Consider the following 15,555-nt stretch of genomic DNA (forward strand, 5'->3'; position numbering starts at 1 on the left):
ACTCCCAGGTCCAGTGGAGCACATTGCAGAAAGGGTGGAAACTTGGAGACCAGTAGGAAGGTTATTGTGATGGTCCAGATGCAGAAGGGTGGAGGTTGGTACCGGGATGGGAGTGATGAGGTGGTAACAAGCGGTTGCATTCTAGATTGACTTAGAAGTTGACCAATAGGCTTTGCTGATGGTCTAAATAAAAGAGGGAAGTTCAAGGATGACTCTAAGATTTTAGTCTGAGCAGTTGGAAGAATGGTTTTTCCATCTACTGAGATGAATAAGAGGGGAGGAGGTATGGGCTTTGGTCAGAAGACCAGGAGTTCTGTTTGGGACATGTTAAGTTTGAGATGCCTGTCAGACACCCAAATAAAGCTGCTGAGCAGGCAGGTGGATAGATGAGTCGGGGATTAAGGGGAGAGTCATCAGCATGTGGATGGTCCTTGCAGCGTGGATGAGATCAGCTAAAGAGTGAGAATTGTGTGGAAGAGAGGTCCAAGGATTGAGCCCTGGGATGTTCTGAGTTTGGAGGTCAGGAAGAGGAGAGCAGGGAGAGGAGAAAGCAGCAAAGGAGGCTGAGGCGTGGGGAGGGTGGGAGGCAGTGTGATAGAAGAGAGGCAAGGGAGAGCCGGCTCAGGGCGGGGGGCATGAATGGCATGCCCGATGCTGCTGGTGGGGCTACTGGGATGCAGGCTGAGAACATTTGCTTCTTAAGCCCTGCACCCGGGGCTTCCTGTGATTAGATGCTGGAGCTCAGCTGGAGAGCTCTTTGCATTGCCTCTTGGACTCTGCATTTCATGTCCCCCTGTGGTTCTGGCTGTTGCTTTCAGCGAACTCCCGGGCCATCACTCTTCCCTGATCCTTTTATTGCCTCACCAGTTGCATTTTCTTTGCAACTTGGCAGGGAAATCATACCTCCCAAATTGCTCATAATCCTTGGCTAAGCTGACTCCTTTTGTACTGAAAAAAGGAAACCAGCAGAGCCAGAGAATGATTTCTGGAACAAAGAGGAACATTTTCTAACAAAAATACAGGCACATCATATACCCTCCACCCCCTTTCCCTATGCCCTGGGGCAGGATGAACTCTCCTGGCCAAGAGAGCAGCTTTCCCCTTACAGGGTGAAAACGCAGCTCCCCTGAGGGCTGTGGGAAGCATCCTCAGTTTCCCACGGAGGCAGGAGCAACAGGAATGGTCTTTTCTGAGCCTGTGATTGTGTGCACAGAGCAAATGTGGGGTGAGAGGGAGGGTGGAGAGAGGTGAGAGAGAAGGGCCCGGGGGCGCGAGGAGGCCGGCGAGAGGAGAAATACCGAGGGAGAAACCCTGAAACTGGAGGCAGCAGGCTTTTTGTGTATCATCTTGAGTATCTGTGACCGAGAACTGGCCCCATGTTTAAGGTCGTGGATCCAGGGAGTTGGTCCCCTCCTTCCTCTCTCCTTTTTCCATCACAACAAAGATGACACCTGGCATTCTGGGCTCACATCTGCTCATGCTTTTGTTCTATTTTTTCCTACTCTGTTCTATTCAGGTGTCTGGCATGAGGGACTGAGGTTTGAAAGCGACACTCCAGCTGTCCCCTCCGTGCCCACTCCTCCTGAATTATCCTGAAATCCCTCCTGCTGTCATGAACCCCTCTGGTTCCCCCTAAGAAGAGTCTGGGGCAGGCTTCTGTTCTGACACGGAATCATGCACTTGGCACTCCACGCCCCCCACCAGTCTTCTTGGATTTTTTTTTTAATTTAGTAAATGTAATTTGCAGGCATTAACCTAGGGAATTATTTCTGTGTAAACAAAGAAGAGTTTAGGTCTTTGGTCAGAGATGTAGAATTCACATGTGTTTGGGGACAACGTTTCTGACAATAGAACAGGAAAGGAAAAAAGCATAAGCTAGCTCACGGAAGATAATCACGTGTCTTCCTGTTTAAAACAATCTCTTCCGTTAAATTCAGTATTTCGGGCTATTCAATTTATATCCAATACACTTACTTTTGGCATACTTATGAAGAAGCGAATGTAACAGCTATGTGTTTCTTTGGCTGGCAAGTTAAAGAAACAAATGAAAATTGGAATTTTATCTTTTAAATCATTAAATAAACTATTACAGGGATGCTTTTTTTCCCCCCCAAATTAATAAAACTAAACTGCTTTCTGGAGAGAAGATTATTTTTAAACCTAATGTATGAACATCCATCATCACAAGGTAATATTTTTAATAGTACGAGCATATTCTTAATTTATTTAAAAAATTTTATGCTGGTCATTTTGTTAGATTATTCTTATTTATGTTTCAATTCCTACTTTTAGAGAAACATCAAATATAATTTATATTCTTTACCAGATATTTCTAATACCTGAAGTCTTTTTTAAAAATTGAAATATAGTGACATATAATATATGTTAGCTTCAGGTGTACTACATAGTGATTTGACATTTGCATACATTATGAAATGATCACCATGATAAGTCTGGTAACCATCTGTCACCATACAAACTTATTACAACATTATTGAACTCATCTCTTATACTGTATATTACATCCCTGTGACATTTATTATAAGCGGTTTGTACCTCTTTTTTTTTTTTAAATCTTAGTTGGAGTATAATTGCTTTAAAATGTTGTGTTAGTTGCTGCTGTATGACAAAGTGAATCAGCTATATGTATACATATATCCCCATATTTCCTCCCTCGTGCGTCTCCCTCCCACCCTCCCTATACCACCCCTTTAGCTGGTCACAAAGCACTGAGCTGATCTCCCTGTGCTATGCGGCTGCTTCCCACTAGCTATAGGTTTTACATTTGGTAGTGTATATATGTCAATGCTACTCTCTCACTTTGTTGCAGCTTACACTTCCTCCTCCCTGTGTCCTCAAGTCCATTCTCTGGTAAGTCTGCGTCTTTATCCCCATCCTGCCCCTAGGTTCTTCATGACCATTTTAAAATTTTATTTAGATTCTATATATATGTGTTAGCATACGGTATTTGTTTTTCTCTTTCTGACTTACTTCACTCTGTATGACACAGACTCTAGGTCCATCCACCTCACTACAAATAACTCAATTTCGTTTCTTTTTATGGCTGAGTAATATTCCATTGTATATATGTGCCACATCTTCTTTATCCATTTATCTGTCGACGGACACAGGTTGCTTCCACGTCCTGGCTATTGTAAATAGAGCTGCAGTGAACATTGTGGTACATGACTTTTTTTGAATTATGGTTTTCTTGCGGTATATGCCCAGTAGTGGGATTGCTGGGTCGTATGGTAGTTCTCTTTTTAGTTTTTTAAGGAACTTCCATACTGTTCTCCATAGTGGCTGTATCAATTTACATTCCCACCAACAGTGCAAGAGGGTTCCCTTTTATCCACACCCTCTCCATCATTTACTGTTTGTAGATTTTTTGTTGATGGCCATTCTGACCGGTGTGAGGTGATATCTCATTGTAGTTTTGATTTGCATTTCTCTAATGATTCATGATGTTGAGCATTCTTTCATGTGTTTGTTGGCAATCTGTATATGTTCTTTGGAGAAATGTCTATTTAGGTCTTCTGCCCATTTTTGGATTGGGTTGTTTGTTTTTTTGTTATTGAGCTGCATGAGCTGCTTGTAAATCTTGGAGATTAATCCTTTGTCAGTTGCTTCATTTGCAAATATTTTCTCCCATTCTGAGGGTTTTCCTTTCATCTTGTTTATGGTTTCGATTGCTGTGCAAAAGCTTTGAAGTTTCATTAGGTCCCATTTGTTTATTTTTGTTTTTATTTCCATTTCTCTAGGAGGTGGGTCAAAAAGGATCTTGCTGTGATGTATGTCATAGAGTGTTCTGCCTATTTTTTCCTGTAAGACTTTTATAGTATCTGGCCTTAAAAGTCTTTAATCCATTTTGAGTTTATTTTTGTGTATGGTGCTAGGGAGTCTTCTAATTTCATTCTTTTACATGTAGCTGTGCAGTTTTCCCAGCACCACTTATTGAAGAGGCTGTCTTTTCTCCATTGTACATTCTCGCCTCCATTGTCAAAGATAAGGTGACCATATGTGTGTGGGTTTATCTCTGGGCTTTCTACCCTGTTCCATTGATCTATATTTCTGTTTTTGTGCCAGTACCATTCTGTCTTGATTACTGTAGCTTTGTACTATAGTCAGAAGTCCAGGAGCCTGATTACTCCACCTCTGTTTTTCTTTCTCAAGATTGCTTTGGCTATTTGGGGTCTTTTGTGTTTCCATACAAATTGTGAAATTTTTTGTTCTAGTTCTGTGAAAAATGCCATTGATAGTTTGATAGGGATTGCATTGAATCTGTAGATGGCTTTGGGTAGTATAGTCATTTTCACAGTGTTGATTCTTCCAATCCAAGAACATGATATATCTCTCCATCTGTTTGTATCATCCTTGATTTCTTTCATCAGTGTCTTACAGTTTTCTGCATACAGGTCTTTTATCTCCATAAGTAGGTTTATTCCTAGGTATTTTATTCTTTTTGTTGCAATGGTAAATGAGAGTATTTCCTTAATTTTACTCTCAGATATTTTCATCATTAGTGTATAGGAATGCAAGAGGTTTCTGTGCATTAATTTTGTATCCTGCTACTTTACCAAATTCATTGATTAGCTCTAGTAGTTTTCTGGTAGCATCTTTAGGATTCTCTATGTATAGTATCATGTCATCTGCAAACAGTGACAGCATTACTTCTTCTTTTCTGATTTGGATTCCTTTTATTTCTTTTTCTTCTCAGATTGCTGTGGCTAAAATTTGCAAAACAATGTTGAATAATAGTGGTGAGAGTGGACAACCTTGTCTTGTTCCTGATCTTAGTGGAAATGGTTTCAATTTTTCACCATTGAGGATGATGTTAGCTGTAGGTTTGTCATATGTGGCCTTTATTGTGTAGATGTAAGTTCCCTCTATGCCTACTTTCTGGAGGGTTTTTATCATAAATTGGTGTTGAATTTTGTCAAAAGCTTTTTCTGCATCTATTGAGATGATCATATCATTTTTATTCTTCAATTTGTTAATATGGTGTATCATATTGATTGATTTGCATATATTGAAGAATCCTTGCATTCCTGGGATAAACCTCACTTGATCATGGTGTCTGATCCTTATAATGTGTTGTTGGATTCTGTTTGCTAGTATTCTGTTGAGGATTTTTGCATCTATGTTCATCAGTGATATTGGCCTGTAGTTTTCTCTTTTTTTGTGACATTTTGTCTGGTTTTGGTATCAGGGTGATGGTGGCCTCACATAATGAGTTTGGGAGTGTTCCTCCCTCTGCTATATTTTGGAAAAGGTTGAGAAGGATAGGTGTTAGCTCTTCTCTAAATGTTTGATAGAAATTGCCTGTGAAGCCATCCGTTCCTGGGCTTTTGTTTGTTGGAAGATTTTTAATCACAGTTTCAATTTCAGTGCTTATGATTGGTCTGTTTATATTTTCTATTTCTTCCTGGTTCAATCTCAGAAAGTTGTGCATTTCTAAGAATTTGTCCATTTCTTCCAGGTTGTTCATTTTATTGGCATACAGTTGCTTGTAGTTATCTCTCATGATCCTTTGTATTTCTGCAGTGTCATTTGTTACTCCTCCTTTTTCATTTCTAATTCTATTGATTTGAGTCTTCTCCCATTTTTTCTTAGTGAGTCTGGCTAATGGTTTATCATTTTGGTTTATCTTCTCAAATAACCAACTTCTAGGGCTTCCCTCGTGGCGCAGTGGTTATGAATCCACCTGTCAATGCAGGGGACACGGGTTTGAGCCCTGGTCTGGGAAGATCCCACATACTGTGGAGCAACTAAACCTGTGCGCAACAACTACTGGGCATGTGCTCTAGACCGTGCAAGCCACAACTACTGAAGCTCGTGCTCCTAGAGCCTGTGCTCCACAACAGGAGAAGCCACCACAGTGAGAAGCCTGCGCAGTGCAATGAAGAGTAGCCCTCGCTTGCCGCAACTAGAGAAAGGCCGTGCATAGCAACGAAGACTGAATGCAGCCAAAAATAAATAAATAAATTTTAAAAAAGGAGAAAGACAGATACTGCATGTTTCCATTAAAAAAAAAAAAAAAAGAAACAGCTTTTAGTTTTATTGATCTTGGCTGTTGTTTCCTTCATTTCTTTTTCATTTATTTCTGATCTGATCTTTATGATTTCTTTCCTTCTGCTAACTTTGGGGTTTTTTTTGTTGTTGTTTTTCTTTCTCTAATTGCTTTAGGTGTAAGGTTAGGTTCTTTATTTGAGATTTTTCTTGTTTCTTGCAGTAGGGTTGTATTGCTATAAACTTTCCTCTTAGAACTGCTTTTCCTGCATCTCATAGGTTTTGGGTTGTCATTGTCATTTGTTTCTAGTATTTTTTGATTTCCTCTTTGACTTCTTCAGTGATCTCTTGTTTATTTAGTAGTGTATTGTTTAGCCTCCATGTGTTTGTATTTTTTTACAGATCTTTTCCTGTAATTGATATCTAGTCTCATAGCATTGTGATCAGAAAAGATACTTGATATGATTTCAGTTTTCTTAAATTTACCAAGGCTTGATTTGTGACCCAAGATATGATGTATCCTGGAGAATGTTCCATGAGCACTTGAGAAGAAAGTGTATTCTGTTGTTTCTGGATGGAATATCCTATAAATATCAATTAAATCCATCTTGTTTAATATGTCATTTAAAGCTTGTGTTTATTTATTTTCATTTTGGACGATCTGTCTATTGGTGAAAGTGGTGTGTTAAGTTCCCCTACTATGATTGTGTTACTGTTGATTTCCCCTTTTATGGGTGTTAGCATTTGTCTTATGTACTGAGGTGCTCCTATGTTGGGTGCATAAATATTTACAATTGTTTTATCTTCTTCTTGGATTGACCCCTTGATCATTATGTAGTGTCCTTCTTTGTCTCTTGTTATAGTCTTTATTTTAAAGTCATTTTTTCTTATATGAGAATTGCTACTCCAGCTTTCTTTTGATTTCCATTTGCATGGAATATCTTTTTCCATCCCCTAACTTTCAGTCTGTATGTGTCCCTAGGTCTGAAGTGGGTCTCCTGTAGACAGCATATATATGGATCTTTTTTTTGTATGCATTCAGCCATTCTATGTCTTTTGGTTGGAACACTTAATCCATTTACATTTAAGGTAATTATCGATATGTATGTTCCTATTACTATTTTCTTAATTGTTTTGGGTTTGTTTTTGTAGGTCTTTTCTTTCCTTGTGTTTCCTGCCTAGAGAAGTTCCTTTAGCATTTGTTGTAAAGCTGGTTTGGTGGTGCTGAATTCTCTTAAATTTTGATTGTCTGTAAAGCTTTTAATTTCTCTTTCAAATCTGAATGAGACCCTTACTGGGTAGAGTAATCTTGGTTGTAGGTTTTTCCCTTTCATCACTTTAAATATGTCCTACCACTCCCTTCTGGCTTGCAGAGTTTCAGCTGAAAGATCAGCTGTTAACCTTATGGGGATTCCCTTGTATGTTATGTTGTTATTTCCTTGCTGCTTTTAATGTTTTTTCTTTGTATTTAATTTTTGATAGTTTGATTAATATATGTCTCAGTGTGTTTCTCTTTGGGTTTATCCTGTATGGTACTCTCTGTGCTTCCTGGACTTGATTGACTCTTTCCTTTCCCATGTTAAGGCAGTTTTTGACTATAATCTCTTCAAATATTTTCTCAGACCCTTTCTTTTTCTCTTCTTCTTCTGGGACCTCTATAATTCGAATGTTGGTGCATTTAACATTGTCCCAGATGTCTCTCAGACTGTCCTCAATTCTTTTCATTCTTTTGTCTTTATTCTGCTCTGCGGGTAGTTATTTCCACAATTTTTTCTTCCAGGTCAGTTTTCCGTTCTTCTGCCTCAGTTATTCTGCTATTGATTCCTTCTAGGGAGTTTTTAATTTCATTTATTGTATTGTTCATCACTGTTTGTTTGCTCTTTAGTTCTTCTAGGTCCTTGTTAAGCGCTTCTTGTATTTTCTCCATTCTATTTCCAAGATTTTGGATCATCTCTACTATCATTACTCTGAATTCTTTTTCAGGTAGACTGCCTATTTCCTCTTTATTTGTTTCATCTGGTGGGTTTTTACCTTGCTCCTTTATGTGTTGCATATTTCTCTGTCTTCTCATTTTTTTAACTTCTGTGTTTGTTGTCTCCTTTTCCCAGGCTGCAGGTTCATATTCCCCATTGTTTTTGATGTCTGCCTCCAATGGGTGAGGTTGGTTCAGTGGCTTGTGTAGGCTTCCTGGTGGAGGGGGCTGGTGCCTGTGTTCTGGTGGGTTTGGCTGGATCTTGTCTTTCTGGTGGGCAGGCCTACTTCTGGTGGTGTGTTTTCGGGTGTCTGTGAACTTAGTATGATTTTAGGCAGCTTCTCTGCTAATGGGTGGGGTTGTGTTCTTGTCTTGCTAGTTGTTTGGCATGGGGCGTCCAGCACTGGAGCTTGCTGGCTGTTGGGTGGAGCTGGGTCTTAGCGTTCAGATGGAGATCTCTGGGAAAGCTCTCACCGATTGATATTACATGGGGCCAGGAGGTCTCTGGTGGTCCAATGTCCTGAGCTCAGCTCTCCCACCTCAGAGGCTCAGGCCTGACAGCAGGCCAGAGCACCAAGACCGTGTCAGCCACATGGCTCAGAAGAAAAGGGAGAAAAAAGGAAAGAAAAAAATTATTAAAATGAAAAAATAAAATAAAAATTTAGAGCAACAAAGCCAATAACAAAATCCACCAGTGATAACAAGCGCTAAAAACTATGCTAAGGTAAACATAAAAATCAGAAAGAAATCAGTCACAGACAGCAAACCCCAAGTCTACAGTTGCTCTCAAAGTCCACTGCCTCAATTTTGGGATGATTCATTGTCTATTCAGGTATTCCACAGATGCAGGTACATCAAGTTGATTGTGAGGATTTAATCTGCTGCTCCTGAGGCTGCACGGAGAAATTTCCCTTTCTCTTCTTTGTTTGCAGAGATCCTGGGGTTCAGCTTTGGATTTGGACCTGCCTCTGCATGTAGGTCACACTCAGGCATCTATTCCCACCCAGACAGGATGGGGTTAAAGCAGCAGCTGATTAGGGGGCTCTTGCTCATTCAGGCCTGGGGGGAGGATGGGGTACAGTAGTTATAACTGGAATGCAGGGCAAGCCTGTGGTGGCAGAGGCTGGCATGACATTGCAACAGCCTGAGTTGCACCGTGTGTTCTCCTGGGGAAGTTGTCTCTGGATCATGGGACCCTGGCAATGGTGTGCTGCACAGGCTCCTGGGGGGGCGTGGATAGTGACTTGTGCTTGGACACAGGATTCTTGGTGGCTGCAGCAGGAGTGTTAGCGTTTTATGCCCATCTGTGGTGTCTGAGCTAATAACCACGGCTTGTGCCTGTCTCTGGAGCTCGTTTAGGCAGTGCTCTGACTTCTGTGGGCACACAGGGGAGGAATCCCCTCTCCTCGTGCACCACGAAACAATGGTCTTTTGCCTCTTAGGCAGGTCCAGACTTTTTCCTGGACTCCCTCCTGGCTAGCTGTGGTGCACTAACCCCCTTCAGGCTGTGTTCATGCAGCCAACCCTAGTCCTTTCCCTGGGATCTGACCTCCGAAGCCTGAGTCTCAGCTCCCAGCCCCTGCCCGTCCTGGCAGGTGAGCAGACAAGCCTCTCGGGCTGGTGAGTGCTGCGGCACTGATCCTCTGTGCGGGAATCTCTCCAATTTGCCCTCTGCACCCCTGTTGCTGCACTCTCCTCCATGGCTCCGAAGATTCCCCCCTGCCCACCCCCCCATCTCCACCAGTGAAGGGGCTTCCTAGTGTGTGGAAACTTTTCCTCCTTCACAGCTCCCTCCCAGAGGTGCAGGTCCTGTCCCTATTCTTTTGTCTCTGTTTTTTCTTTTTTCTTTTGCCCTACCCAGGTACGTGGGGATTTTCTTGCCTTTTGGGAAGTCTGAGATCTTCTGCCAGCGTTCAGAAGGTGTTCTGTAGGAGTTGTTCCACATGTAGATGTATTTTTGATGTATTTGTGGGGAGGAAGGTGATCTCCACATCTTACTCCTCCACCATCTTGAAGGTCCCCCCAAGTTCCATATTTTTTTGATTATTTCAGCTTTGTAGTATAGTTTGATAGTTTGAAGTCAGGGAGTGTGACACCTCCAACTTTGTTCTTTCTAAAGCTTGCTTTGGCTATTTGGGTTATTTTGTGTTTACATGAAATTTTAGAATTATTTGTTCTAGTTTTGTGAAAAATGCCCTTGATATTTTGATAGGGATTTCATGAAGCTGTAGATTGCTTTGGGTATTATGGTCATTTTAACAATATTAATTCTTGCAATCCATGAACATGATATATGTTTTTATTTGTTTGCATCATCTTCAATTTCTTTTATCAATGTCTTATAGTTTTCAGAGTACAAGTCTTTTACCTCCTTGGTTAGATTTATTTCTAGGTATTTTATTCTTTTTGATGCAGTTGTAAATGGGATTATTTTCTTAATTTTTCTTTCTTCTTGGGTTACTGAACATCTGCCTTCTAGGCTTCAAATCTTGTGGTTGAGGGTTGACCAGCTGTCCCTGAATAGAACTGAGTACCATGGAATCGATGGGGATTCTGGATGGTTTGGATCCCAAGCCAAGGAATATACAGGTAAACTCTTTGTGTTTAACACAACCTAGGCCAGTAAAGTCCTTTAGATTAGTGGGATACCCATAAAGATAGAATGGTTTTAAACTTAATTAATGATTCTTTGTGTTACTGGGCTTTATCAAATCCAGAATATGGCTTTTGTTTATTGTCCTGGCTACCAGGACAAAGTAGGTCAGGGAGAAAATAGGCATGAAAAAAGTAAGGAAGAGAGAAGCATGTAGGGAAAGAATGTATTATTTTAACATCTGCTACTGGAAATATTCCCAGGAAGGGAGCTATTTTAGGAAAGTATCTTGAGAAGTCATCTGGGAATAAAGGTGGAAGCACTGAGGGTTTTTAGGAGTCAAGACAACCCAAGGAATTTCAGAAGTGTTGTGTATAGATATCAGGACTTGGGGAGAAGGAGAAGGGAGGGTGAAGCTGGAGAGGGGGCCAGAGGGCAAAGAAGTATGAGGTGCTTCTATTCTATTAGTCAGTGTTCTCCAGAGAAACAAAACCAACAGGGTATGGATGTATATGTATATGTACATGTACATGTATATGTAAATCTAGAAAGAGATTTATTGTAAGGAATTGGCTCCCATAATTATGGAGGCTGAGAAATCCTATGATCTGCTCTTTGCGAGATGGAGTTTCCAGTCAAAGTCTGAAGGCCTGAGAACCAGGAGCACCAAAGACAGAAAACCAATGTCCCAGCTCAAACAGTCAGGCTGAGTGAATTCAACCTTTCTCCACTTTTTTGTTCTATGCAGGCCCTCAACAGATTGGATGATGCCCACCCACACCTGAGGAGGACCATCTGCCTTAGTCCATCAATTCAAATGCTAATCTCTTTGAGAAACCCTCTCACAGACACACCCCAAAATAATGTTTAACTTGATATCTGGGCATCTTGTGACCTTGTCAGGGTGACACATACAGTTAACCATCATGGTACCCCTGTTGGTAAGGAGCTCGAAGGGATTTTATGCACAGAGATGACAAATGCTCAACACCAAGGGGCTGCATGTTAGTAATGTAGCTCTCCCCCCTTCCCAATTTGTTGAAATCTTTGGTGAAGTATATTGTGCACCCAAGCATATGCTTTTTCTATGTGGTGTGCTTGTGTGAGTGTATACGTGCATGTGTGTGCATGTGAATGCAGGCATGGTTGTGTGTATGCATGTATGATGTATGTAAGCATGTGTGTGCCTGAGAGAGAGAAATTGAGAGAGACAGAAAAAGAGAAAAGGTGGTTTGTGCAGATGCAGGAAACTGCGATGTCCCTGGGGAGGGTTGGTGCTGAGCAGAACAGGTATCGGATGAGGAGATAATCCAGAAATTTAGCAAATTCGGCAGAAGCAGGACTCTAAATCAGAGGCCATGGAAAGGCATGAATCCCCAGAAATCTTGTGGATGGTTGAAATGAAATGGGAGTTACAGCCAATCTTGTCTGGATTATCAGGGACATGGTGACGCCAGTGATGAATTCTCCATGTGTTACGGATTTTCCATTAACTTTTGGTAGAATATAAAGGCCTGAGGCTAAAAGATTGATAATCTGACCATAATTGCCCTCCACTCTCAACAAAGCAAATAATCTGATTGTTCTTCTACCGTTATATTCCTCTGTAGTTATCATCTTTATGACAACTTTCCGTCTCCTCATTTATCAAAGATACTTTAACCTAATTTTAGCAGACAAAATTGTTGGGAGTGAGGGTATGATTTCTGTAGTGGCTTGGGATGCAGGGCCCTTTCAATACTTTTCGGGGGCCAAAAAGTATAATTCAATAACAGCAACTTGTTTTACTTGGAACGTCTAGGACACCAGTTGTGTAAGATGAATTATATTTTCATGCAAGGTTCTGAGTGGCCAAATGACAAAACATGAGTACAGTGTTTTCTCGAAGACTTAAATGGCTTTGCAGATGTTAATTAGTCTAGAACATCACAGGCACTCTTTTTGTGTGGGTCACACCACCCCTTCCCTATTCCACTGTTGTAGACAGAATCATTAGTATGTGTCAGCCGCTGAACTTGAGTCATCAAATACTAATCAGATAAGAAATGGATTAGCAAGGAATCATATAAACTGTATTTTCAGAGTGAAAATAAAAGCAGTGCACGTTTAAAACTCACAGTGAAGCTACCACAGCTATTTAGGATGCAATAAAAGTCCATTTTAATAAGTGTCACATAGTTTACCTGTAGCCCATTAACTGCGTTTCAGAGCTAGGCAAAGTGAAAAGTGTAATCTGCTTTTAAGCATTTTCCACTAATATAAATTACCCAAATGAAGTATTTGGGCATGCTTGCACTGCTAAACAAGGCAGAAAACTTTGCCAAACTTTTATGTTAATACTCCATAGGTGCTCGGCTGCGTTAGCAATGAATCATGCAATATAAGTGACCGCCCCCTGCCCCCCATCGTTGGGTTTGGGAATCCAAACAGACCTCCCTCACCTCTGCCTTTTGTTCTCTGATCTTGGGCACAACACTTCCCTTCTTTGGGCTGCAGGTTCCTCATGTGTGAAACTAGGTAAATTAATCCTGTAGGTATGGTTATCAGGTTAAATGAGATTATGCACGCATGGCATATACTAAGTACTCTGGAAATGAGAGCTATCATTACTATAAACTTGTAGTATGTGTATTTAATTCAACACTGTTATTTTTAGTGTTCTATTTATTTTAACCATTTAAGATGGAAATTTTAAATAAATTCTGCTCTTCGTGCTTGTTAGGTCAAATTTTATCTGTTATAAGAACACATTATAACAATGGAAAGGACATTTTAAAAATTTAAAATAATTTGCCATAATACTTATATCCTAACAACAAAGCAATTTTCCTCTTTCTGGATTCCTTTGCCCATGTATAGGCACATTTTGACATCATCATAATCAGTCTTCAAAGCATTATTCTATAGTTTGCAATTTTGTAAAATGTACTGTATTTTTATGTGGCTTCATAATTGTAATTTTTAGTGGCCATGTTACATTCAGTTGAGGTTGTGGACCCTAATCTAATAGTCCCTGTTTTTAGTCATTTTGATTGCTTCTGGTTTTTATATACATGGCAGAGATGAGTATCTTCAGTCTAACGCTCTCCCAACTGAGCTATTTCGGCCACCTAAGATGAATATCCTTTGTAGAAGGAGTCAAGGGATTCTAGATTTGGAGAATTGAAAGAGCTGGGCAGAGGGCTTTGTAGCTGAGGTGTTTCAAGAGGGAAGACTGGGGCTCCTGAGTGCTTCAGGAGATGCAGCAGTAGTGGGGGTGGGCTTGGGGTTTCCAAAGGAGAACACCCCACTGGGCTGGCATACAAGGCTGCAGGTTATGGAGAGAGGCAGAGGGAACCTTAAGGTTGCCTTCTAGGTGGACCTACTCACTTCAGCAGAGAAGGAAAAGACCCAGGGAACAGGGGCAGAAGTTCCTTCCAGTAAGGAGGAGAGGGAGTCAGCATCTTGGAGGCAGCCTCTGCTTCTGCTACTTTCGAAGTGAGCTCTTTTAATCCTGTAAAGTACTATTTGCAGAAAGTAAGGCACAGAGAGGTGGCGTAAGTAGCCCAAGTCAAGAAGCTGACACCTTGGGTGGGTGTGTGTGTGTCTGTCCAGCTCCCGAGGCTTCCCCAAGCTGGGAGCTGCAGATCCCTAAGGGGCACCCATCTGAGTGCCTCTGGGAGTCCTGTGAACAGCCTTTGACCAGTAAAGGGCCGGTTCTGTATTACAATTAAAACCAAAAGCTCGCCTTTCCTGCTGAGTGAATGGGGACACCGCAGAGCAAACAGAGACAAGATGGCCACCAGGGGCTCAGCAGTGGTTGGTCACATCCTCAGGAGTGTTGCCTTGGAGGGTGATGAATTTCAGAACAGAGCACCCCGGGGTGTGCGGGTAAAACAGTTCTTCCCTAGAGGACCTCTGCAAAGCCTGCAGGATCCACGGAGAAGGGCCTTTGTAGCAGTTTGTGGTAAGGAAGCCGCCTTAGCTGCCATTCCCAAGCGGAGACCAAGTCAACCAAAGCATTCTGATGGTCACCGTGTGAGACTTGCATTGCTCTAGTGCACAGGAGATATCACGAAAATGTATAGGTTAATTAAAATAATAAAAAGACAGCATATTTTGGCTTATCACTTTGGCAAATACATATATATATATATATATATTTATACATTATATATTATTTTATGTATAGCAGGCAATGTATAAATTAATACATTGTGTATGTTATATATTTATTCATATTACATGTTTATCTATTTATATATGTTTGTAATCCTGGCACAGTACTTGCTTTGTTCATAGGACAGTAAAGCTCACCTATGTAGGTAGATGTACCTGCATGTGCTTTTGAGCGAGGAGTTACTTTCATCATCTAATGCCCCTGCCCTTTTGGCAGAAGGAGAAACTAAGGCTCGGAGAGATGACTCCTTCAGGGTGCACAGCTGGGGAAGGAGCCCAGCTTCTCTGATTGTTCATTCACGTCCTTCCTCCTTCTTGGTGTGACCTCAGTCCTGCAGCCATGCATGTAAAGGGGCTAAAGCAAAACATCTCTTTCCAAACAGTAGCACTTTTGTCACGCAACAATGTTCATAAATGTCTCAGGACAACAACAAAAAGAAAAAAAAAGAGGAAGTGATTGGCTAGAGTTTCCGTTTGAGGTCTAGCTCCTCAAAGACACGCCATGGAGCTCAACAAAAGGCAGGCGATTGCCCCTCTGATGGTGCTTCTTTCCAGGGGACATCTTTTCTCTTGTGAGAAGCTTCTCATTTTTAGACAAAAGCAGATAAACAGAAATTCTATTCTGACTCACCGAGTGTCACTGACATATTTGAAAATATCTTTCTACCAAGACAGGAGAAAGGGATAGTGTAAGAATTCTCTGAGATACACTCAAGGAAATCTATAAAGGAATTCCACAAATTAGCCTCCTAAGGGAAAAGCGATGTCTGACATGAACCTTAGCACTTTAAATCCTTTCTTAACAATTTCCAGGAGATGGAAG

General features: G+C 41.1%; 1 protein-coding gene across 5 annotated transcripts in view; it reads left to right on the forward strand.

Moving 5' to 3' along the window:
- The window catches only part of GALC (galactosylceramidase), a 183,908-nt gene that overhangs the window by 81,833 nt on the left and 86,520 nt on the right, over positions 1 to 15,555 (forward strand). For 3 of the 5 annotated variants that reach the window (XM_082451292.1, XM_082451295.1, XM_082451293.1), the window contains exon 19: positions 10,461 to 10,570. The exons of 1 other annotated variant lie outside the window; for it this stretch is intronic. The gene's annotated coding sequence lies outside the window, so the exon portion shown is untranslated. Of the gene's footprint in view, positions 1 to 10,460; positions 10,571 to 11,322; positions 13,739 to 15,555 lie in introns of those variants that run through there. One more of the 5 variants, XM_082451294.1, reaches the window with a different exon arrangement.

This window comes from Balaenoptera physalus, assembly GCF_965194825.1.
Source record: "Balaenoptera physalus genome assembly, chromosome: 2".
In the NCBI taxonomy this organism is placed as follows: Eukaryota; Metazoa; Chordata; class Mammalia; order Artiodactyla; family Balaenopteridae; genus Balaenoptera; species Balaenoptera physalus.